The sequence below is a fragment of the Chlorocebus sabaeus genome, chromosome 4 (assembly GCF_047675955.1).
Source record: "Chlorocebus sabaeus isolate Y175 chromosome 4, mChlSab1.0.hap1, whole genome shotgun sequence".
Lineage (NCBI taxonomy): Eukaryota > Metazoa > Chordata > Mammalia > Primates > Cercopithecidae > Chlorocebus > Chlorocebus sabaeus.
Window position 1 is genome coordinate 17,618,428 of NC_132907.1, and position 26,501 is coordinate 17,644,928.

General features: G+C 42.6%; 1 long non-coding RNA gene and 1 pseudogene across 1 annotated transcript; one reads left to right on the forward strand and one right to left on the reverse strand.

Annotated features, from left to right (window-relative positions):
- The first annotated feature begins 197 nt into the window (after positions 1 to 197).
- Positions 198 to 25,285, forward strand: LOC103223633 (uncharacterized). The gene is made up of 4 exons (XR_012092741.1): positions 198 to 4,099; positions 18,922 to 19,109; positions 20,347 to 20,546; positions 25,216 to 25,285. It is a non-coding gene; the product is annotated as an uncharacterized lncRNA (long non-coding RNA).
- On the reverse strand, positions 12,983 to 14,124 carry LOC103223660 (methionine adenosyltransferase 2 subunit beta pseudogene; annotated as a pseudogene).
- Positions 25,286 to 26,501: the final 1,216 nt, after the last annotated feature.

Sequence of the window (26,501 nt, forward strand, 5' to 3'; positions counted from 1 at the left end):
GCTGACTGCAGCCTCAGCCTCCCAGACTCAAGTGATCCTCCCACCTCAGCCTCCCTAGTAGCTGGAACCATAGACATTCACCACCACACTGAGATAACTGTTAAATTTTTTGTAGTGATGGGGTCTCACCTTGTTACCCAGGCTAGTCAATTATCTTGAAATATTGATTTGCTCTTAGTAAAATTGCAAGAGGTTTTGATTTTTAAATTTGAAATCTCCTTTGTAACAGCCATCTTCTAAATTGCAGTTTATATTACTGCCATATTTTGTCCTGAGATTCATTTAATTTCCATAGTTTTAGGTTAAACATGCTGTCTTTTTTATTCAGAGTGGTAATTTCATTTCTTGAGGTAGAGTTTTCCTCTAGAAGTTTCTCGGATTCATATCTCAGAAGTTCAACTTTGGCTGTGTCTCACTGCACACGATTTGAGGGCATGGATCATTGTCTTCAACTCTCTTTTCCCCTCTTGAAAAGGCATATATTTTGGCTCAGCTGAGATATTAACTTTTTCAGCTTTTTAGTAAGCTCTTGTGACTTTTTTTCCAGTTCTAACTCTGCTATTATGACCTGCTGCTAAAATGACTATCTCTAAGACCTAGAAAAGCAATGTTTTCCTCTAGGATAACTTGATGTTGTACCCTTAGCTTTTCTTTTTTTTTTCCTTTGAGACAGGGTCTTGCTTTATTGCCCAGGTTGGAGTGCAGTGGCACAATCGTTCACCAAAGCTTCAACCTCTCAGGCTCAAGTGATTCTCCAACCTCAGCCTCCCAAGTAGCTGGGGCTACAGGCAATGGCACATGCCCAGCTTACTTTTTTATACTCTGTAGAGATGGGATCTCTCTATATTGCCCAGACTAGTCTCAAACTCCTGGCCTCAAATGATCCTCCCACCTTGGCCTCTCAAAGTACTGGGGTTACAGGCATGAGCCACTGCATCCAACCAGCTTTTCTTGATGTGTCTGAATTGTTTCATATAACCAGGAAACTTTACATGCTTTTACTTTTTCTAAGAGCCATGTGTTCCCCTGCTAAATGGTGGTGGGCGCCTGTAATCTCTGCTACTCAGGAGGCTGAGGCAGGAGAATCGTTTGAACCTGGGAGGCGAAGGTTGCAGTGAGCCGAGATCACGCCACTGCACTCCAGTCTGGGCAACAGAGCAAGAATCCATCCCAGGAAATTTTTGTGGGCATAGAAACTCAGAATAACGCTGACCCAACACTTTGAGATGACAGCAAAAAACTACACAACAGACAAAATTCAGCTTCATAATGGAGTGCAGGCAGACTTAGCCTGAGAACCGGTCCCTTCCAACCTCCCTTTTGTGCAAAGGTGTTTAAAAGAGTTTTGACAATGACTCCTACTTGCCATTCACTTTTTCCATTGTGGGATGGGGCCAGCAACCTGGGACATGTCTATCCCAGCACCAAGGGACACCAAAACCCATCTACAGGGTGATTGACTAGTGACAGTTTTGGAGAAAAATCTTGATCAAAAGAAGGAATGTTTTGCTTGTGGGAACTAACAATAAAGTATAGTAAAGATACAAAACAAACAAACAAAAGAGGGAATGTGAAAATTAGCAGAATCAAAATGGAGTCACTTGTGTTAAAAAGGAAAAAACTAAAGCCTAAAACTAGAGTGAGGGTAGGCTGTGAAGAGAGCGTTCTCACTTATACGTCTGATAACAAAAGCTATCACAAAAGACTACCAAAAACACAGCCTTGCACAAAGGCCATTTTAGCCTTACACGAAAAATACTTCTGTGCAGACATCCACCCAGCAACAGCCTGTCCAACCTCCGACTGGCCTCATCCTTGTTATTGATCTTTGTAGCCAAGGATAATAATTTCAAAATCATTATGTAATCCTCCTCATTTCTCCTTTAAAAGCTTTTGTCTTCATTTTTACCTCGCTGGGTACACACACACAGTTTACTGCGGCATGCATATTCCCATTGCAATGCCCTATTCCCAAATAAATACATGCTTTTTCTTTTTGAGAGCCTCCCTCTGTTCTTTAGAATGACAAACTCAACAAAAATAAATAATAAAACATGTTCCTCTGTGCTGCGTTATATTCATAACTTTGGACTTTCATTCATCCTATGTCTTAGACTGTCATCTTTTTTTTTAGGTGCTGGGATCTATTTTTGTCATCATCAGCCAGGAAGATACAAGGCCTCTTCCAAGATGAAGACGAAACTATTGACAGATATTTTGTCAAGACCAAATTTTCCCTAAGAGCCCTGTCATAGATTGCTCCCTGGGCAGGATGCGGCCTCCTTCAGAGAGTGAAGAACACACCAAAAGATCCTATACTAAATTAATCATGAAGCTGCATGAACCAGGCTGGAATACAGTTACCAATCTGCTTTAAGTCTCCCACTTAGATGGCCCGAAGCCACCTGAACTGAAAGTTGGATGAAGCTCTGCTTTGAGTTCCATCGTGGAGCATCGTGTGGCCTAGGTCCTTAGCCAATGCCTGCTAAATATTAGCTTGAGTCGCAATAAAGAGAAAAGGTCCAAACTCTCCCCTTGGCTAATGATTTATTCATCAAACCAACATGTCTCAAACCTGTAATTCTAGTTTTGTTTTCTGAAAAGGTGTTTTTCAATTTGAAAGAGAAATAGCTGTAGGGAAGGAGAATAAGAACTTTCATGGAACACCCAGTATGTGTTGCGCACTTGGCATGTAAACTCACTTAGCCCTCACTCCAGCCCTGGGGAGGTGAGCAGTGGCTCTGCTTCACAGACGAGCACCCTGACACTCCAGGAAATCGGTCATCACCCAACACCCTTTAACTAGTGAAGGACGGAATCTGATTTGAACTCAGGTGTGCTTTTTTTCTCCAGGAAGCATACTTTCCTTTGCCAGCCTCAGCGATGAGAGTAACAGAGACAGAAAGATAAGAGAAAAGGAGTTGACTGCTCACTTACGAGGCTGTTGCTGGACTTTTTAGGTCAGTCACTGGAAGATTCTAGTGTGTCTTCTGAATTGCTGACCATAATTCATTCTCTTCCCTCTTTTGCCTGGTTTGTTATTTGATCCCAAGACTGTGCTATAAGTTTTGGGTTGATAAAAGAGAGCTAAGAGTCCATGAAGCACTCATACCTCCCATCGAATACCTGATTCCTACGACACCTGCTTCAAACATAATGGAGAAAATATTTGCAAGGAAGTTTCACGCAATGATTAAACTGCATTCCAAATATAATTTTCCTCTTGTGCCAGAGGAGATTAATTCACATGGACTCAAAAGAGCCTTGGGGACAGGTTTTTGGAAAACCAGACCCCGGCATTCCGGATGCTAAAATGCTGTCAGTAATACTAACAGTGCTTAGGTTTCCTATTTCCTCAGCCCTCTGGAAAGAGCTCCAGGGTTATTCGAGTTGGGATCAAATAAAGGGGGGATCATGATAAAAAGTGGGTGACACACCCCCATTCCTCACCTAGAGAACTTTCTTAGCCTTCCCATACACCTTCAGTAAAAAGCTCCCTTCAACTTAGATTTCAATGTGAAGATTTTGGTTCCACCATAACTGAATACTGGAATCGTTTTTATTGCAGACTGGGAGTCGACAGTTTACCTTCAGAGCGAGAATATGTATGGGTTCCTTAAAAACGTGCAGTAAAGCCAGGCAGCATGGCTCATGCCTGTAATCCCAGGGCTTTGAGAGGCCAAGGCAGGCGGATCACTTGAGGTTAGGAGCTTGAGACCAGCATGGCCAACATGGTGAAACCTGGTTTCTACTAAAAATACAAAAACTAGCTTGCCACGGTGGCGGGTGCCAGTAATCCCAGTTACTCAGGGGGCTGAGTCAGGAGAATCACTTGAACCTGGGAGGCAGAGGTTGCAGTAAGCTGAGATGGCACCGTTGCACTCCAGCCTGGACAACAGAGCAAGACTCCATCTCAAAAAAAAAAAAAAAAAAGCAACATGGGGTAGCATGAAAAACACAAAAATGCCTTTGGGATTCAGCATAATCTTCAGGCTATAAAAGCAACAGCAATGATGATGGGCGCTTTTTCCCCACAGAGCCTAGGATGCCTTTGAGAAAACCGACAAACCTGAAAACGTGATGAAGATAACATCTCTCAGTAAGTTGTTGTTTCTTCCTCTTTATTATTTGGGTCAAATAATTTTGGCATTTCATTTCAATTCCTTTCACTTTGTGAAGAAAAACAGTCATTCCAAGAAACCGATTCTAAGTCATTTCATTCTAACCGATATTTTCTTTTCATATCATGAATTCTCTTCTCAATGTTGTGTTTCCTAAAGGAATGAAGTAATTTTATTTGCTGTTGAGGTTATGGTCAAATACTTCCAAGTGACATGTTTCTTCCTCAAAATATGCATTTTTTTATCTACCTGATTGTAACACTTAAAATATCATGCATCAATCAGCGTCCCATCTAAAATAAGATTTGCTATTTTATTGTTAAAAGTGATCTTATCAATATCCCTCCAGGAATCACGCATGCTATTAACAATAGACAGCAAACATGATTTTTTTTTTTTTTTTTTTTTTTTTTTGAGATGGAGTTTCACTCTTGTTGCTCGGGCTGGAGTGCAATGGTGCTATCTTAGCTCACCGCAACCTCCACCTCTCAGGTTCAAGTGATTCTCCTGCCTCAGCCTCCTGAGTAGCTGGGATTACAGGCACACGACACCACACCTGGCTAATTTTGTATTTTTAGTAAAGACGGGGTTTATCCATGTTGGTCAGGCTGGTCTCAAACTCCCGACCCCAGGTGATCCACCTGCCTTGGCCTCCCAGAGTGTTGGGATTACAGGCGTGAGCCACCGCGCCTAGCCAAATTGATTTCTATAATTAGAATTTGATGAGGCTTATGTTTCAGATTAGGAAAGAGATGTGGTCAATTAAAGATTTCATTCCATTTTTATTGCAAACGAAGATGAAAAAGGAACAACTATTTCTACTGGATTCTACTTGAAGGAATTCAAAGTTCACTACTGGCAGTTTCACATTTGGCAAAGGTGTGAGGTGTTTCTGCAGAGGTGCTGACCTCCTCGAACTGCAAAGGCCTAGCTGTCTGAGTGAGCGGTGCTGGCCTGGGGCAGAGTGATGGTCTGTCCACTTGTCTGTGAAGTCTCAGGGCTGGGGTTCTGTCAGAAACTCATGCTGAAAACTACTTTTCCTCATCAGATTCGAAGTTGAGAAGATGTGTCATCCAATATAAATGATGACTAAGGCCACTCCCAGCTGTGACAGTGCGCAACTCTAATAGTGTGAGCCAGCTCCCAGAGCCCTGGGGCTCTTCTTGACATTTCCTTCCATCAAGAACTCCGCACACATGTATTTGCCACGTGGTGTTCTTCACACATGTGACCTGCCACAATCTTCCATACAGCCTGTAACTCTTTGTTGTTATTGTTTTTGGGGTTATTTTTATTTTTTAATCAAGCATGATTATTGTTTTTGTTTTTGAGACAGGGTTTCACTCTGTTGCCCAGGCTGCAGTGAAGTGGCATGATCTTGGCTCCCAAGGAACAGGTGATCCTCCTGCTGCAGCCTCCTAAGTAGCTGGGATTATAGGTATGCACCACCACACCCAGCTAATTTTTGTATTTTTGGTAAAGACGGGGTTTCACCATGTTGACCAAGCTAGTCTTGAACTCCTGACCTCAAATGATCCACCCACCTTGGCCTCCCAAAGTGCTGGGATTACAGGTATGAGCCACCGCGCTGGCCTTTTTGGATTTTTTTAAGCAGGGTCTCATTCTCATCACTCAGGCTGGAGTGTGGTGATGTGACCACGGCTCACTGCAGCCCCGACTTCCTGGAATCAGGTGATCCTCCCATCTCAGCCTTCCAAGTAGCTGGGACTAAAGGCGTGTGCCACCATGCCCAGCTCATTTTTGTATTTTTTGTAGAGACACAGTTTCACCATGTTGGCCAGGCTGATCTCGAACTTCTGGGCTCAAGCGACCTCAGCCTCCCAATGTACTGGGATTACAGGCATGAACCACTGTGCCAGGCCTGTATGTAACTTCATTTTTGGCAGGTACCTTCATCTTACCAGGCCCTAATTTCCTCCTCTGCAAATGAGGGAAATGATGTATAACTTGTTAAAAGCTCTTCTTCCATCCCTGTTATATTCAAAACATTCAGAGAAAGAGAATGTTAAAAATCAATGCCTCCAAAGAAACTCTAACCTTTTCTTCATTGAGAGCAAAGGTGTGCCTGGCAATCATTTATTGTTTGCCTCAGGATTTTGTGAACTTTCTTTAAACATACACCTACCATATGATCCAGCCATTCTACTCCTATTTACTCAAGAAAAATAAAAATACACATCCACACGAAGACTTGCACATGAATCTTTATTCATAATAGGCCCTAGAAACAACCCAAATGCCCTCCAAGGGGTAAATGGATAAATAAAACATAGTACATCCATACAATGGGTTACTATTTAGCAATGAAAAGAAACACATGTTGGTGCAAGCAACATGAACAGATCTCATTACGCTGAGTGGAAGAAGCCAGACACAAAAGGACATACTGTTTGATTCTATTTATGTAAAACTCTAGAGACTCAAACTGATCTATGTAGTGACAAAAAGCAGGTTGGTGGTTGCCGTAGAAGGGGATAGAAGACAGGACTGCAGAAAAGCACAGGAATCTTTTGGTGGCAATGGCAGTGTTGTAATCTTGGTGGCGATGGTAGTTTCATGGTGTATACAATGGTCCAGACTCATCCAGTTGTGTACTTTAAGTCAATACAATTTGTATGTAACTTATGTCTCAATAAAGTTACTAGGGGGATCTTTTTTGTAAGCTGCTGACTGTTGAATCTGGGGCTAGGAGAAAGGTGTCATGGGCAGCTGAGAAGTTGTGTGGAACCATGTCATCCAAAAAGCATTGATGAACCCCCGCTTGATGAGTCAGTGTTTGTTGTTGTTGTTGTTGTTTTGTTTTGTTTTGTTTGAGACGGAGTCTCGCTCTGTCCCCCAGGCTGGAGTGCAGTGGCATGATCTGGGCTCACTGCAAGCTCTGCCTCGTGGGTTCAGGCCATTCTCTTGCCTCAGCCTCCTGAGTAGCTGGGACTATAGGAGCCCACCACCAAGCCCGGCTAGTTTTTTTTTTTTTTTTTTTTTTTTTGTATTTTTAGTAGAGACGGGGTTTCACTGTGTTAGCTAGGATGGTCTCGATCTCCTGACCTTGTGATCCATCCCCCTCGGCCTTCCACAGTGCTGGGATTATAGGCGTGAGCCACCGTGCCCGGCCCAGGCCAGTGTTTAAGAGTGATGTGAAACATTGTGGAAAGCCCTTTGGTTTCTGGGAAGCCTATGTGGATTTGTAGGAAAGGAGTTTATCTTATGATTTGGGGTAAAGCCCCTGAGCAAAGAACTAGCTGGGGACTGAACAGGGTCTTGGGCTTGTGGAGCCCTTCTCTTTCTCCAGTCCCCTGTGCACCCCTGAGTGCCAGCTGCCGGCGGCAGGCAGCCTCTGGGTTTAGCATGTCAGGCCCCTAGAGACCTATTTCTTCCTGCACCCTGCCCTGCAGTGCTGTGACTTCCGCAGGGGTAGATTCCATTCTACTTCTTCAACGTCATATTCAGAAACTAGAAGGCTGGGAGCATGTTCTTGTTTTATTGCCCATTGGAGTAACCTAGTTCAGTCGGAGTGGCTCAAAGAATCATAGGTTGTGGTTTTTGGAAGAAATCTCAGAGAGTCTACTATGCGACCTCCTCACGTCCTGAAGGGGGAAACTGAGGCCCCGAGAAGTAAAGTGACTGGCCTCAGCTCACACAGGATGAAAAGCCCTCCAGGAGTTGCCCCTTCACCATGCTCTGTCCACAACAGGCTGAAAAAGTGCAAGTCAAAATCTTTCACTGTCTAAACCCAGATCCTAAGCTGCATAGCTTGCTGCATTTGTGCAAAACAGAAGCTGGAAAATGGCAGGCTTCTAGCTGAGAGAAAGACACCAAAGTCTCAGACGTGCTGTGAGGACGCGTGAGGGTCAAGCTTAGCATGTGAGTGAATGAGAGGCATTTATGATTATTGCGGAACTTGGCAGCAATTATAAAAGCCTGCTCCACAGTGGAAGTGACCATGTTAAATTTCCATTCTTATTTGCATTTGCAAAAATAGAATAAAATTATTTCTTGGGTGGAAACATTTTCTGTGACTGAGCAGTGCTTCTAACTCATTGCTGCTCCTTTTACTTTTCATAGATTTTTTTCCCCATGATGGCTGTTGAAGTAGGAGATACTTTATACAGAGAGAACATTCATCACAGCACATTCTGGATCGACATTGAATCAGATTCTTCCAGTGCCAGGGAGTAACCTAGGCCTTTCTGGAAACTGCACTAACACTCAGTCCAACAAGGCTTGAATTTTCAAAGTGCAGTTTAGCAGGCTGAGGTCTTAGTGGTGTTCCTAACCCTCTCCACTCACCTGGCTCTATAATACCTGGGCAGGAGTGCTGAGTTCCCAGGGCAGAGACACTCCCCTGGCAGGTCATGATGTTCTCTCCCGGTGAAAGCCACACAGTGAGCCGGTGCTGGTCCAGGGGAGGCAGAAATGACAGTTGTGTAAGTGAGCAGTGGGCTCCGCCCTGGGGTTGACCTACTGTGCTGGTAACATGTTTTGCTCTTCACACAGATTTCCCGGAAATCAGTTGCAGAGTTTGGCAGAAGACTTCAGGTTGTAAGAGAGTCAACCCCACACAAAAGCGGCACCAGCCTTTCCTAATCCTCTGGGGGGACTCCTAGGTTCCTGAGGGACAGCACTTCCGCAGGTGCTGCAGGGCTGAGGCCACAGCCTCTTCCCAGTGGATCCCTCTTTGCTTTCTGTGCCACATTGTCCTCTCCTGATGGCCCGGCCGTGTTGTGGCTGCAGCAGATACCTCTTGCGTTTCAGCCATGGGGAGTGCCTTGCATGGTTCTCACACAGGTGTCCAGCACTTCCCACCTTACTGAGCATGGTGAGGGCAGAGGCCTGGCCTTTGCAGCTTGTCTCTATCACCTAGCATTGTAGATGCATGTACCCTGCCATATTGTGGGGGCTGAATGAATCCTGTTGAATGATTAAATTACTTGTTGAGCAAATGGATAATAAAATTACTGATCTGGCCGGGTGCGGTGGCTCACACCTGTAATCCCAGCACTTTGGGAGGCCGAGGCAGGCAGATCACGAGGTCAGGAGTTAGAGCCCAGCCTGTCCTATATGGTGAAACCCCGTCTTTACTAAAAATACAAAATTTAGCCAGGGGTGGTGGCATATGCGCCTGTAATCCCAGCTACTCAGGAGGCTGAGGCAGGAGAATCACTTGACCCCAGGAGGCTGAGGTTGCAATGAGGTGAGATTGTATCACTGCACTCCAACCTGGGCAACAGAGCAAGACTCTTATCTCAAAAAATAAAATAAATAAAAATAAAATTGCTGACCTTGAATGAGAACTATTCAGGACACTGCACTAGTGATGCAAGAAACTACTGAATATACAGTGGGAAAAGAACTGAGGCCGGGCGCGGTGGCTCAAGCCTGTAATCCCAGCACTTTGGGAGGCCGAGACGGGCGGATCACGAGGTCAGGAGATCGAGACCATCCTGGCTAACACTGTGAAACCCCGTCTCTACTAAAAAATACAAAAAACTAGCCGGGCGAGGTGGCGGCGCCTGTAGTCCCAGCTACTCGGGAGGTTGAGGCGGGAGAATGGTGTAAACCCGGGAGGCGGAGCTTGCAGTGAGCTGAGATCCGGCCACTGCACTCCAGCCTGGGTGACAGAGCGAGACTCCGTCTCAAAAAAAAAAAAAAAAAAAAAAAAAAGAACTGAAACTTTTTCTAGAAAATCAATGACCAGAATAGATCTATGGTTATTTTCATATGTACTGTGTAATTATGGAGAACTGAGGCAGATACTTGGGGGAAAAAAAGTCATATCCTTCCTCATCTCTTATAATCCCTTGAATTTAAATCTTCCCCATCATTGAGGTCAAAGGTGTTTAGGCACCAGAATTCCTGAATTCGAAATTTTCTTTTCCATTTTCTTTTTATTTTCTTCTTTCTTTTTTAAGAGACAGGGTCTTGCTTGGTCACCCAGGCTGGAGTGCAGTGGCATGATCATAGTTCACTGTAGCCTAGAATTCCTGGGTTCAAGTGATCCTCCCATCTCAGCCTCCTGAGTAGCTGGGATGATGGGTACATACCATTTTTTGCGGAGATGGGGCCTTGCTATGTTGCCCTGGCTGGTCTCCAACTCTTGGCCTCAAACGATCCTCCTGCATTGGCCTTCCATAATGCTGAGATTACAGGCATGGGCCACCACTCCCAGCCCTCCATTTTCTTTATTATTTATAAATGTGAGACAGGCATGGTGGCTCACCCCTATAATTCCAGCACTTTGGGAGACTGAGATGGGCAGATCCCTTGAGGTCAGGAGTTTGAGACCAGCCTAGCCCAGCATGGCAAAACCTTGCCTCCACTAAAAAATACACAAATTAAGCTGGGCACAGCGGCTCATGCCTGTAATCCCAGCAGTTTGGGAGGCTGAGGTGGGTGGATCACCTGAGGTCAGGAGTTCCAGACCAACCTGGCCGATATGGTGAAACCCTATCTTTACTAAAAATACAAAAATTAGCTGGACACGGTGGCACATGCCTGTAATCCCAGCTACTCAGGAGGCTGAGGCAGAAGAATCACTCGAACCAGGGAGGCAGAGGTTGCAGTTAGCTGAGATCACACCATTGCACTCCAGCCTGGATGACAAGAGTGAAATTCCATCTAAAAAAAAATATACAAAATACAAAAATTAGCCAGGTGTGGTGGCATGCACCTGTAATCCCAGCTACTTGGAAGGCTGAGGCACAAGAATCGCTTGAACCTGGGAGGTGGAGGTTGCAGTGAGCTGAGATCGCACCACTGCACTCCAGCCTGGGAGACAGTGAGACTCTGTCTCAAAACAAACAAACATATATATATACACATATATAAAAATATATACACACACATATATATATATGGTCTTTACCTCAGAAACAGGAATACAATTGCTATTTCAAGCTACTTTTACTATTTATTTTTTAAATCATCATAGAAGCATGTCCTAATGGCTCTTACCTTTAAAAAAAAAAACCCTCCTCGAGATCAGGCATTTGCTGTTCTGCAATATTTGCTGTTCTGCAGCCTCCGCTGGTGATACAGAGGCAAACAGCGTCTGGAGTGGACCTCCAGCAAACTCCAACAGGCCTGCAGCCGAGGGAACTGACTCTGAGAAGGAAAACTAACAAACAGAAAGGAATAGCATCAACATCAACTAAAAGGACATCCACACCAAAACCCCATCTGTAGGTCACCCGCATCAAAGACCAAAGGTAGATAAAACCCCAAAGATGGGGAGAAACTGAGCAAAAAAGCTGAAAGTTCTAAAAACCAGAGCGCCTCTTCTCCTCCAAAGGATTGCAGCTCCTTGCCAGCAACCAAACAAAGCTAGATGGAGAATGACTTCGACGAGTTGACAGAAGTAGACTTCAGAAGGTCGGTAATAAGAAACTTCTCCAAGCTAAAGGAGGATGTTCGAACCCATTGCAAGGAAGCTAAAAACCTTGAAAAGAGATGAGATGAATGGCTAACTAGAATAAATAGTGTAGAGACAACCTTAAATGACCTGTTGGAGCTGAAAACCATGGCACAAGGACTGCGTGACACGTGCACAAGCTACAATAGCCGATTCAATCAAGTGGAAGAAAGGGTATCCGTGATTGAAGATCAAATAATGAAATAAAGCAAGAGGAGAAGTTTAGAGAAAAAAGAGTAAAAAGAAACGAACAAAGCCTCCAAAAAATATGGGACTATGTGAAAAGACCAAATCTACGTCGATTGGTGTACTTGAAAGTGACACAGAGAATGGAACCAAGTTGGAAAACACTCTTCAGGATATTATCCAGGAGAACTTCCCCAACCTAACAAGGCAGGCCAACATTCAAATTCAGGAAATACAGAGAACACCACAAAGATACTCCTTGAGAAGAGCAACCCCAAGACACATAATTGTCAGATTCACCAAGGTTGAAATGAAGGAAAAAATGTGAAGGGCAGCCAGAGAGAAAGGTCAAGTTACCCACAAAGGGAAGCCCATCAGACTAACAGCGAATCTCTTGGCAGAAACTCTACAAGCCAGAAGAGAGTGGGGGCCAATATTCAACATTCTTTTTTTTTTTTATATATATATATGCCAGCAGTACATATTTATTATTATTCATGAATGGTGAAAAGACTTACAAGGCCCATTATTATGAGTATAACCACACATACGAAATATCACTTAGCGGCGACATGGGATGAAAAGGACAGTTATATATTTATATTAAAAAAATACACATTTGCATTCAATGTTTACCTAGGAAAAAAATACATGTACACACGCTCTTTCAAGTGCTCCCCATAAACTGCTATAAAAGCAGGAAGCATCAAGCTGTAGAAGTTCCAATATACATAACATGTTGAAATATCTTAAGCATAAAAACTGTACATAACTTGCAAAAATAAAGTTCCTTTCTTCAAACATTTTGATCTGAGTTCAAGCAAAGCAAATAATGAACACCAATGATTTCTATACCATTTCACACAATTTAAAATAATGAACATGAAAAGGTCAACAGCTTCAAAAATCCTGAAAATATGGAGGTTATGAGAATGAACAATGCATTTCATCTGAAAAGTCTACAGCAGATCTGCTTCATCCTGGCTCTCAAATATTTAAGGATCTAATTTACTATACTCAAACTCCAAGTTTAGCCAGTACAAACAAAATGATAAAAAGAAAAATTACTGCAAACAGGGCAACATTGCCCTTTAGTTTCTTTAGACAATTTCACTAGTGCAAGAGCATCATTTACCTGAAAGATCCTAAGAGTCACAATTAAAGTACTCATACAAAACTATTTCCTTTATTCTTTAAAAAGTGCCACATGCTACACTTTTCATTAAAAAAAAAAAAAAAAAAAAAAAAAACTCAAATAAACTAATGAAAGACCATTTGTCTCCATCTCTTGTCAATGAGGAAAGGCCAAAGTGATTCTTTAATTCCAATTCGAAGTGGTGTTCGTTGGCCAGTGCCCAAGGTCTCCAATTTGGAGCAGTCAAGCTGAGCATTTCTTGGACGCTGTGCTCCTAGGACAGGGCTGTCAGTAATAGGTCTTAAATGACTGCTAGGGAGGTTGAAGGCATCTGCAATTGCACACGCCATTTCATACTTAGTCATCTGTTCATTGCCAGACCAGTGAAAGGTTCCCTTAATTGATGGATCCAGCATTCTCTTCTCTGCTAGCTGCTGGCACACAGTGGCCACCTCTTTGATATGTGTGAGGAACCTCTGCTGCTGGTGATCCATGTTTGCTGACTTGTTGCTGAACTGCACTTTATCAAACATAACAGTCACAGCACATTCTTCGAGCTTTTCAACTTCCCCATACAGAATAGGAATCCTCAAAACAGCAGCTCCTAAAGTGTTCTCCAGGACAACCTTTTCTCCATCTAATTTTGTTTTGCCGTACAAATTTAGGGGAGCTGGTATGTCTTCCTCTCTGTAAGGTGGATTTTTTCCATCAAATACATAATCTGAGCTAATGTAGATGAGAAATGCCCCAACAGCAGCTGCTTCCTTTGCCAAATTCCCAGAAGCATCCACATTAAGTTGAGAGGCAGCATCTGGCTGATTTTCTACAACGTCTGGTCTTCTCTCTGCTGCACAATGCACTATAACATGGGGCTGAAAATCATGAATGATGTGATGAACTGCATTAGAATCCACAGATTAACCTGTTCAAATTTTGGTCTTGCTCTTCTAAAACCACAGCCAACAGCATGCCAATTATTCTGCTGAAATTCTTTGTGTACAGCTCTGCCAAGAAGCCCAGTGGCACCAGTAACCAGAACCCTCCTATTAGAGATGTTAACTTCCTCCTCCACCAGCCGGCAGCCCCCGGGAACAAAGTGTATAGAGAGCTCTTTCTCCCGCCTCACCATGCCCGCTGTCTTCACGCCGCAGCCTCACTGGCCACCACCTCCTCCAACCCAGGATCGATGCAGGCCTCCTCAACATTCTTAAAGGAAAGAATTTTCAACCCAGAATTTCATATCCAGCCAAACTAAGCTTCATAAGTGAAGGAGAAATAAAATCCTTTACAGACAAGCAAATGTTGAGAGATTTTGTCACCACCAGGCCTGCCTTTCAAGAGCTCCTGAAGGAAGCACTAAACCTGGGAAGGAACAACCAGTACCAGCCACTGCAAAAACATGTCAAATTGTAAAGACCATCGATTCTAGGAAGAAACTGCATCAACTAATGAGCAAAATAACCAGCTAACATCATAATGACAGGATCAAATTCACACATAACAATATTAACCTTAAATGTAAATGGGCTAAATGCATCAAGTAAAAGCCACAGACTGGCAAGTTGGATAAAGAGTCAAGACCCATCAGTGTGCTGTATTCAGGAGACCCATCTCATATGCAGATACATACAGGCTCAAAATAAAGGGATGGAGGAAGATCTACCAAGCAAATGGAAAACAAAAAAAAAGCAGGGGTTGCAATCCTAGTCTCTGATAAAACAGACTTTAAACCAACAAAGATCAGAAGAGACAAAGAAGGCCATTACTTAATGGTAAAGGGATCAATTCAACAAGAAGAGCTAACTGTCCTAAATATATATACACCCAATACAGGAGCACCTAGATTCATAAGGCAAGTCCTTAGAGACCTACAAAGAGACTTAGACTCCCACACAATAATAATGGGAGACTTTAACACTCCACTGTCAAAATTAGACAGATAATGAGACAGAAGGTTAACAAGGATATCCAGGACTTGAACTCAGCTCTGCACCAAGCACACCTAATAGGCATCTATTAGGAACTTTCCACCCCAAATCAACAGAATATACATTCTTCTGAGCACCACATCACACTTATTCCAAAATTGACCACACAGTTCCAAGTAAAGCACTCCTCAGCAAATGTAAAAGACCAGAAATCAGAACAAACTGCCTCTCAGACCACAGTGCAATCAAATTAGAACTCAGGATTAAGAAACTCACTCAAAACCACACAACTACATGGAAATTGTACAGCCTGCTCCTGAATGACTACTGGATAAATAATGAAATGAAGGCAGAAATAAAGATGTTCTTTGAAACCAATGAGAACAAAGACACAATGTACCAGAATCTCTGGGACACATTTAAAGCAGTATGTAGTGGGAAATATATAGCACTAAATGCCCACAAGAGGAAGCAGGAAAGATCCAAAATCGACAGCCTAACATCACAATTAAAAGAACAGGAGAAGCAAGAGCAAACAAATTCAGAAGCTAGCAGAAGGCAAGAAATAACTAAGATCAGAGGAGAACTGAAGGAGATAGAGACACAAAAAACCCTTCAAAAAATCAATGAATCCAGGAGCTGGTTTTTTGAAAAGATCAACAAAATTGATAGACCACTAGCAAGATTAATAAAGAAGAAAAGAGAGAAGAATGAAATAGATGCAATAAAAACTGATAAAAAGGATATCACCACCGATCCCACAGAAATACAAACTACCATCAGAGAATACTGTAAACACCTCTACACAAATAAACTAGAAAATCTAGAAGAAATAGATAAATTCCTGGACACGTACACCCTTGCAAGACTAAGCCACAAAGAAGTTAAACCTCTGAATACACCAATAACAGGCTCTGAAATTGAGGCAATAATTAATAGCCTAGCAACCAAAAAAAGTCCAGGACCAGATGGATTCACAGCCAAATTCTACCAGAGGTACAAAGAGAAGCTGGTACTATTCCTTCTGAAACTATTCCAATCCATAGGAAAAGAGGGACTCCTCCCTGCCTCATTTTATGAGGCCAGCATCATCTGGATATCAAAGTCTGGCAGAGACAAAAAAAAAGAGAATTTTAGACCAATATCCCTGATGAACATCGATGCAAAAATCCTCAATAAAATACTGGGAAACTGAATCCAGCATCACATCAAAAAGCTTATCCACCACAATCAAGTCAACTTTCTCTCTGGGATGCAAGTCTCGTTCAATATATGCAAATCAATAAACGTAATCCATCACATTAACAGAACCAGTGAAAAAACATACGATTATCTCAACAGATGCAGAAAAGACCTTCAATAAAATTCAACATCCCTTCATGCTAAAAACTCAATAAACTAGGTATTGATGGAACACATCTCAAAATAATAACTATTGATGACAAACCCACAGCCAATATCATACTGAATGGGCAAAAACTGGAAGCATTCCCTTTGTAAGCTGGCACAAGACAGGGGTGCCCTCTCTCACCACTCCTATTCAACAAAGTGTTGGAAGTTCTGGCCAGGACAATCAGGCAAGAGAAGGAAATAAAGGGTATTCAGGAAAAGGGGAAGTCAAATTGTCCCTGTTTGCAGATGACATGACTGTATATTTAGAAAACCCCATCATCTCAGCCCTAAATTTCCTTAAGCTGATAAGCAACTTCAGCAAAGTCTCATAAGCAACTTCAGCAAAGTCTCAGGATACAAAATCAATGTGCAAAAATCACAAGCATTCCTGTATACCAGTAACAGACAGAGAGCCAAATCATGAGTGAACTTCCATTCACAACTGCTACAAAGAGAATAAAATACCTAGGAATCCAACTTACAAGGGATGTGAAGGACCTCTTCAAGGAGAACTACAAACCACTGCTCAACAAAATAAAAGAGGACACAAACAAATGAAAGAACATTCCATGCTCATGGATAGGAAGAATCAATATCGTGAAAATGGCCATACTGCCCAAGGTAATTCATAGATTCAGTGCCATCCCCATCAAGCTACCAACGACTTTCTTCACAGAATTGGAAAAAACTACTTCAAAGTTCATATGGAACCAAAAAAGAGCCCTCATTGCCAAGACAATCCTAAGCCAAAAGAACAAAGCTGGAGACATCACGCTACCCGACTTCAAACTATACTACAAGGCTACAGTAACCAAAACAGCATGGTACTGGTACCAAACAGATATATAGACCAATGGAGCAGAACAGAGGCCTCAGAAATAACACCACACATCTACAACCATCTGATCTTTGAAAAACCTGACAGAAAGAAGAAATGGGGAAAGGATTCCCTATTTCATAAATGGTGCTGGGAAAACTGGCTAGGCATATGTGGAAAGCTGAAACTGGATCCTTTCCTTACACTTTATACAAAATTTAATTCAAGATAGATTAAATACTTAAATGTTAGACCTAAAACCATAAAAACTCTAGAAGAAAACAGGAAATACCATTCAGGACATAGGCATGGGCAAGGACTTCATGACTGAAACACCAAAAGCAATGGCAACAAAAGCTGAAATAGACAAATGGGATCTAATTAAACCAAAGAGTTTCTGCACAGAAAAAAAAAAAACTACCATCAGAGTGAACAGGCAATATACAGAATGGGAGAAAATTTTTGCAGTCTACCCATCTGACAAAGGGCTAATATCCAGAATCTACAAAGAACTTAAACAAATTTACAAGAAAAAATCAACCCCATCAAAAAGTGGGCAAAGGATATGAACAGACATTTCTCAAAAGAAGACATTTATGCAGCCAACAAACACATTAAAAAATACTCATCATCACTAGTCATCAGAGAAATGCAAATCAAAAGCACAGTGAGATACCATCTCACACCAGTTAGAATGGCGGTCATTAAAAAGTCAGGAAACAACAGATGCTGGAGAGGATGTGGAGAAATAGGAATGCTTTCACACTGTTGGTGGGAGTGTAAATTAGTTCAACCATTGTGGAAGACAGTGTGGCGATTCCTCAAGGATCTAGAACTAGAAATACCATTTGACCCAGCCATCCCATTACTGGGTATATACCCGAAGGATTATAAATCATGCTACTATAAAGACACATGCACATATGTTTATTGTGTCACTATTTACAATAGCAAAAACTTGGAACTAACCCAAATATCCATCAATGATAGACTGGATTAAGAAAATGTGATACATATACACCATGGAATACTATGCAGCCATAAAAAAGGATGAGTTCATGTCCTTTGCAGGGACATGGATGAAACTGGAAACTATCATTCTGAGCAAACTATCACAAGGACAGAAAACCAAACACCACATGTTCTCACTCATAGGTGGGAATTGAACAATGAGAACACTTGGACACAGGGCGGGGAACATCACACACAGGGGCCTGTCATGGGTTGGGGGCAGGGGGAGGGATAGCATTAGGAGAAATACCTAATGTAAATGATGAATTAATGGGTGCAGCAAACCAACATGGCATATGTATACATATGTAACAAACCTGCATGTTGTGTACATGTACCCTAGAACTTAAAGTATAATAAAGAAAAAAAAAAAAGAAAAAAATCCTCCTCGAATCACTTGAACCCAGGAGGCAGAGGTTGCGGTGAGCCAAGATTACACCATTGAACTCCAGCCTGGGCAACAAGAGCAAAACTCCGTCTCAAGAATAAATTAAAAAAAAAAAAAAAATCCTATGGCCAGGTGCAGTGACTCACAGCTGTAATCCCAGCACTTTGGGAGGCGGAGGCAGGTGGATCATGAGGTCAGGAGATTGAGACCATCCTGGCTAACACGGTGAAACTCCATCTCTACTAAAAATACAAAAAATTAGCTGGGCGTGGTGGTGGGCACCTGTAGTCTCAGCTACTCGGGAGGCTGAGGCAGGAGAATGGTGTGAACCCGGGAGGCGGACCTTGCAGTGAGCCAAGATTGTACCACTGTACTCCAGCCTGGGCGACAGAGCAAGACTCCATCAAAAAAAAAAAAAAAATCCTTCTCGTAGCTGTCAGTTGATTTTCTTTCTCGCTGTAAAACTTGTGTGTGCTCACACATTGTCTCTGCTTCCTTTCCATTCGCTCACCAGACTTCCCCCTGGATTCAGCCCCACTACTCTGCCAAAATTGCTCTCACCAAGTTACCCAGTGACCTCCAAGTTGTCCACTCCAGGAACACTCCTGAGTCCTCATCTTCCTGGAATGCTCCTCATGACCATCAGGGAATCTTCTGCTGCCTGTGAAAGGAAGCCCAACTCCAACTGCTGCAAGCAGAACTGTGAGTTTCTCAAATCATTTCTTTAATAATTCTCTCCCCTCTATTTTCCTCTCCCTGGGGCAGTAATCGGATGTGGGTTTGGGAACTCATCCTCTGGTGGTCTTTTCTATTGTTCAGTTCTTTGGTTGCTTATTCAGCTTTAGGAGTTTCTTGCTCTACTTTTAAACTTTGTGTTGAATTTGTAATTTTAGCTCTCATAGTTTTAGTTTCTAAGTGTGGTTCCTTGTTCTCAGAATATTCCTTTTTATTGCAACACATTCTTGTTTCATAGATACAGTATCTCACCTTATTTTTTTCTGATTAAAAAGTAATTTTAATTAAACTTTTTTTTTCCTAGTTTCTGCATGTCTTTGTTTTCTCAGAATTGCTTTCTTCAGTCTGTTTGTGTCCATGGTATGGACACTTTCTGAAAATGCTGCTGTGACTCTAAGTGGTCTGTTTCTGTTCTACAGTGAGATACTGGAGCTCTGGGGTGAGGACACTGGCTGACTGGTGGCTTTGGGGATCAACATCTTCAGGGAGATTGGGTGGGATGCCAGCTATGTCATATGGCAAACCTTCCCCTCACCCCCAACACAAACAACATACGGAGGTCTCTTCTGGGGCCATTTAGTTTTTCCAGGGAGGGGCTTCCAGACCCACTGGGTGGTGTGTGCTTGGCTGACTGCCCTCCGAGAACCAGGCAGGAGAAGGCAGCCAGGAGTCTCATGGCTCTGGCAGCCAACTTTATTAATAACGGAGTCCTCCAGTGTTTCGTGTTACTTTCGACCTCCTCTTGTTCCTGCTGGTTGAGTCCAGATCTTCTCTGGCTCATTTGGTCCAGAAAATGAACTCTAGTATCTTGCAGTGGGAAGGGAGGGCATGGAAGAGGGGAAGGGGCTAACTGCTGTTGCTTTAAACTTTCCACCAGTCCCTTTTTTCAACTTTTTCCTTCGACCCCACCTTCCAAAGAACACAGTGCCTCTGAGTGCTGGGCTGTAGAGCTGCACTGCAGACCCTCAGGTCAGCCGCCTCCAGTCGGCTCAATCATTTCCCCTTCGTGCATCTTTCAAGCATTTGTTGGCATTTCTCATCCGTCACTTTCTCGCCTTTGTTCTTTATCTCTCTGCTGCCATGTTAGGGCCTGAGGAGAATCAAGGAAGTCATGTTTCAATTCACCGCATTTAACTCCGAGTTCTTTTGTGTTCATTATATTTTTAGAATAGTTTGATTCCTTTTTTTTTTTTTTTTTTAACAGAGATGGAGTCTCGCCATGTTGCCCAGGCTGGTCTCGAACTCCTGGACTCAGGTGATCTACCTCAAGCCTCTGGAAGTGCTGGGATCACAGGTGAGAACCATTGGTGATTGTTTAGGATCCAGTTCCACAGAAAGTCAGTCAGAAAATAGAAATTCCACATTCTTCAATTGCACCCAGTTCTACAAAGAGCAGACATGAAGGTAGGGATACTTCTCTGTTTTTATTGTTGACTTAAAGTGCTCCCTATTGAATAACATTCATTTTGTGACATGTGAATGAAGCAATTCCCATTTCTCTTATATAAGGACATGTAGATGATTACTGATGCTTTTTCAGATCTGTCCAGGAGCATCTATTTTAGCCTCAGAGGTTTTTGCTTCTAAATTACTCAGATCTTTGTAGTCCTTTGTGAATAATTTTGGCATCACATCTTCAGGAGAACAATAATAGCCGACACTTATATAATGTGCCAGGCACTCTTCTATGCACTTTAAATATACTCACTTAACCCATACAGCAACCATGAGGCAGATCTCATTACTGCCTTCAATTTACAGATGAATGAGAAGCAGAGAAGTGACTTGCCCAGCCTCACACAGCTAGTAGGCAGCACCAGAACCCTTGCTCTTAACCACTGTGCTATTTTGAAGCAGCTTTTTTCAAATTAACTTTAAAAAATGCACACCCACTTCTTAAAGGAGAACATTTAAAATGTTAATACCTAGAGCAGGAGACTTTACAAAACACACACACACACAAAGCCAATTAAAGGGAGCAGAGAACTGTGTAACCCAGAAGTCTGAGAGGAGTTGGCTTTTCCATTGGAGCACTAAATTTAGCTCATAATTCTTGCCAGCTAATAAAAAAAAAGTGAAGCATGTTAGATTATATGGTTCTCATTGTTTTGTAGAGTAAGAACACTAATTATTTTGTGGAGAAAAAACTTTTTGGCAACTGAATTCTAGAAGTAATTGCTAGAATTTTAATAAAAAGCCCGGTGTTAGACGTTTTAAAAAACTTTTTATATTGTGAAATGTCATACTTTAGAAAAATGTGTAAACATCAATGTACAGGTTACTGGATTATTGTAAATTAAACCTTACAACCGGCCAGGCGCAGTGGTTCACGCCTGTAATCCTAGCTCTTTGGAGGCCGAGGTGGGTGGATCACGAGGTCAGGTGTTCGAGACCAGCCTGGCCAACATAGAGAAACCCGACTCCACTAACAATACAAAAAGTTAGCTGGGCGTGGTGGCAGGTGCCTGTAATCCCAGCTACTTGGGAGGCTGAGGCAGGAGAACTGCTTGAACCTGGGAGGTGGAGGTTGCGGTGAGCCAAGATCATACCACTGCATTCCAGCCTGGGCGACAGTGCGAGACTCCGTCTCAAAACAAAACAAAACACCTCACCACCACCCTGGCTCAGACGTAGAAACGTGACAGCCCCACAGCAGTCCTTGGTGCATCTCAGTCATAAAGCTCTCCTCTCCTGCAAAGGTGACCACTATTCTGATTTATTGTCATCACCCCCTTGCTTTTCTTTATAGTTTTATTGCCTGAATAATACCCCTAAAACACTACAGTTTAGTTTTGCCTATTTTGAAACTTTACATGACTAGAATCATATTTTATATATTCTCTTCAGCTCCTTTTGCTCAACTTTTTATCAGTGAGATTCATCCAAATTGTGGCATGTAGCTGTATTCGTCTTGCTCTATCTTACTCCATTGCATGACTCGATTACATTTTAGGAATATACCTCAATTTGCCCATTCACCTGTTGATGGACATTTGGGTTATTTTCAGGTATTGGCTATTAAGAATCATGCTGTTATAAACATTCTTGCCTATGTCTCCCAGTTCAGACATCCACGTATTTCAGCTGCATAAGGATGTGTTGGGCCACAGAGTGAGCGTATATTGAACTTTTGTAGATAATGCCTACCAGCTTTCCAAATAGTTGTTCCACTGTACATGACCATCAGTAGTATATGAACGTTGTTTTCCAAATACTTGCCCATACTTAAAATTGTCAATTTAAAAAATTTTAACCAGTCTTAGGGTTAAATTTCGTTTTAATTATTTTTTGTTACTTTTTTGTATGTACATTTGGCCATTTGTATTTCTTCTTTTATGAATTGCCTACTCAAGTCTCATGCCCGTGTTTCCACTGCATTGTCTGTCTTCTTTCCATTGATTTGTTAACTTTTCAAAACAATGATACTAATACATAGAAATTCAGTTCATATATAGATGTGTATATATATATATTATTTATTTATTTATTTATTGACACAGAGTCTTGCTCTGTTGCCCAGGCTTAAGGGCAGTGGCATGATCTCAGCTCACTGCAACCTCCACCTCCTGGGTTCAAGCAGCTTTCCTGCCTCAGCCTCCCAAGTAGCTGGGATTACAGTCAACTACCACCACACCTGGCTAATTTTTGTATTTTTAGTAGAGACAGGGTTTCACCATGTTGGCCAGGCTGGTCTCAAACTCTTTTTTTTTTTTTTTTTTTGGAGACGGAGTCTCGCTCTGTCGCCCAGGTTGGAGTGCAGTGGCGCAATCTCGGCTCACTGCAAGCTCCGCCTCCCGGGTTCACGCCATTCTCCTGCCTCAGCCTCCCGAGTAGCTGGGACTACAGGCGCCGCCACCTCGCCCGGCTAGTTTTTTGTATTTTTTAGTAGAGACGGGGTTTCACTGTGTTAGCCAGGATGGTCTCGATCTCCTGACCTCGTGATCCGCCCGTCTCGGCCTCCCAAAGTGCTGGGATTACAGGCTTGCGCCACCGCGCCCGGCCTGTCTCAAACTCTTGATCTCAAGTGATCTGTCTGCCTTGACCTTCCAAAGTGCTGGGATTACAGGTGTGAGCCACTGTGCCCAGCCTCAGTTGATATTTACTTTTATTACAGTTAAAAATAAAAAAATAATTTTGTTAAGCAACCTTACTAAACCTCTTAGTCCTAGTAATTTATCTATTGATACTCTTGGATTTTCTACATACGTAACCATTATATGTGCCCCCAAAATGTCCATTTCTCTGTCTTTCCCTCCAATTCTTATGCCTTTTATATATTTCTTGCCTAACTGCAATGTTAGTACCTCTAATACGATGGTGAAACAAAATAGTGACAGAGGGCACCCTTTGCTGCAATCTCAGAGGAGGCTACACTATCTGGTAGTGCATGAGCCCTCTTCATTTGCCACAAAAGAAGAGAAAGATTGGTGCAATCATGGACTTTCCTATTTCAGACTGAAAGTGATGCGCATTATCTGCTTTTTCATCTCACTGGGTAGAATTAGTTACAAGTCTCTTCTATCAGCAACGGTGCTAGCAGATGTAGGGGGCAGTTGATGGGATATCTGGTGACCAGGCTCTGCCACACAAGGGGCTGACATAGAGGATAACGGGGGATATACTTGAGGAAGAGCAGGAAGTCCTCTGTGAGGAGCTGGTATCTCAGAGGAAGGCTCAATGATGATGCATTAGCTTCCAGGGCTGCTGTAACACAGGGCACAGACTGGCTGGCTAACCAACAGGAATCCCTGTCTCACTGTTCTGGAAGTCAGAAGTCCAAAATCAAGTTGTCAGCAGGATTGGTTCCTTCCAAGGGCTGTGAGGGAGGGATCTGTTCCAGGCTTCTCTCCTTGGCTTATAGATCACTTCTTCTTGTGTCTCTTCCTTCCTCTATAAATGTCTGTGTCCAAATTTCCGTTTTCATAAAGACATCAGTCATATTAGATTAGGGTCTACCCTAATGACCTCACTTTAACTTGACTCTCTCTGTAAAGACTCTGTGTCTCCAAATAAGGACATGTTCTGAGGTACTAGGGGTTAGAAGTTGAACATATGAATTTTGGGAGACACCAAGTTGGCCATACTTACAAAAGGGAAGGAGGTGAACAATTCTAGGGAGAGGGCAGAGTTTGCACACAGGTCTTAAGGTGAGAAAGAGATTACACATGTGACTGGAGCCCAGTAAGCAGTGGGGTGGACAGCAGGGGCCAAATCACATCTCCTTGTAGTTTATGGGAAGGAAATTTATGACTTTATTCTAACTGCAGTGGAAATTGGAGAGCTTATGCAGGGGAGAGACATGATCTCACCACGTTGTGGGTGTAGAATGAGTTGCAGGCAGACAAGAGTAGCAGTGGGAAGACAGGGTAGGAAGCCAGTGAAGCGTCTAGTGGATAGATGAAGTAGGCTGGGACCCAAGGGTGGCAGGGGACAGAGAAAGAAGTGAGTGTGTGCCAGGTGTATATTAGAGTTAGGTATGACAGGACTTGGAGAATTGGATGGGGGCTGGGGAGTGAGGTTGAGAAAGGTATCAAGGATAACTTCTAAATTCTGAATGGCAGAACTGGAGGAACTGTGAAAGATGGGGAGAAGTGGGAAAATTTGGGTTCGGGTTTTGGTGGTGATAGGGTCAAGGAAACTGTTTTGGGCATGTTATATTTCAGATATGTGTGAGATTTCCAAAGAAAGAGGTCACTAGGCAGCTGAACACATATGGACCTGCGTAGGTACAGTGAACTGAGAAGAGGCGAGGACATGGAGTCATTATGAGAGAGATGGTATCTGGAACCATGGGAAAGAGTAACTAGGCAGGGAGGGAAGGGTTATGAAAGAAGCCTAGAAATACTTAGATATTTTTTGTTTCAACCATCCATGAAAGCCAAATCATCACACTTCTATGTAACAGAGTGAAAGCATGACCGGGGTTGAGATAATGCTGAACTACTGCCTTCTGATAATTCAACTTGATGCAATGACAGAAGTTAGACAACAGTAGGCAAAGTTGGAATTGGCATTAGAAAACCTTTCAGCAAATGTTGGGTCACAATAAATGTTTGGTTGCATTTTCTGACAGTTGTTGGAAGTTCCAGAGTTAATCCTGTGTTTCAAAAAGTGTGGGACTGACCCGTGAGCTTGTTGCACAGGTAAGGCATCCTGTTTCTGAAAAGAGGTGGGTCACAAAGTGGCCTGTAGGGAAGACCATATAATTCCTCTAAAAGGATATTTGAGCCACCAGAATAACTTGAATACCTACTTAAATAAGATCCCAGAAGTTAGGGTCTTTAAGCATGAAAAAGATCATTTTGGTCTAAAACATGGAATGTTGTTGCCACCTGGACTACTTCATCTCAGAGAACCATTGTATGGCATCTGTATAATGTAATTTTGAATACATATACAGATAATGTCACCTGTCCTAGGCATATCACAAAATAATATGCCTAGGATGGCTAGATTATAAGTTCCCCTCCCTCCCCTTACTCCTCTCCCATGACTTTAGAGGTGATCTACTTAATGGCATTTATTCATCCAGCTTAAATATACGCTTACACACTGTACAATATCTGCAAAACAGTTTCTTAGTTTTTATTTTTTTTTATTTTTTGAGACGGAGTCTTGCTCAGTTGCCCAGGCTGGAGTGCAGTGGTGTGATCTTGGCTCACTGCAACCTCCGCCTCCCGGGTTCAAGTGATTCTCCAGCCTCAGCCTCCTGAGTAGCTGGGATTACAGGCACACCACCACACCCAGCTAATTCTTACATTTTTTAGTAGAGACGGGGTTTCACCATGTTGGCCAGGCTGGTCTCGAACTCCTGACCTCAGGTGATCGGCTCGCCTCAGCCTCCCAGAGTGCTGGGATTACAGGTGTAAGCCATCGCACCTGGCCTATAAAAAGTTTAAAGAATAACCATATGATTAATTCCTGCTATACTTCCCTTCCATTGAAAAATGTTTACAAACAATATAAGGTTTCTTGTGGAGCTTTCCAATCTCTTGCCAGTCTTATTACACAAAACATCTGTTGATGCACTTGGGGATGAATAACCTTTCCATTGTTCTTGGTATTAAACAGTTCTTTCTGACAGAAGTTGGCCAATATGTGTAATTGCTTAAGGCTTTTCCTTAAAACCATATTTTCCTCATAAACTTGCAATGACTTGGTAAAAGCATTATTTCCCATTTCAATATAAAGGGCTACAGATCACCAGAGGAATATGGCAAGACATTTACTGAGGATGGAAAGAGATCAAACTGGCTGCGGTCACTGGAATGTTCTAGCTCTAGAAGCATGTAAATAGAAATTCCTAAGACTAAGGGAAAATTTCAGATGCTACAGTTTTCAGAGGTATCACTGGAAGTG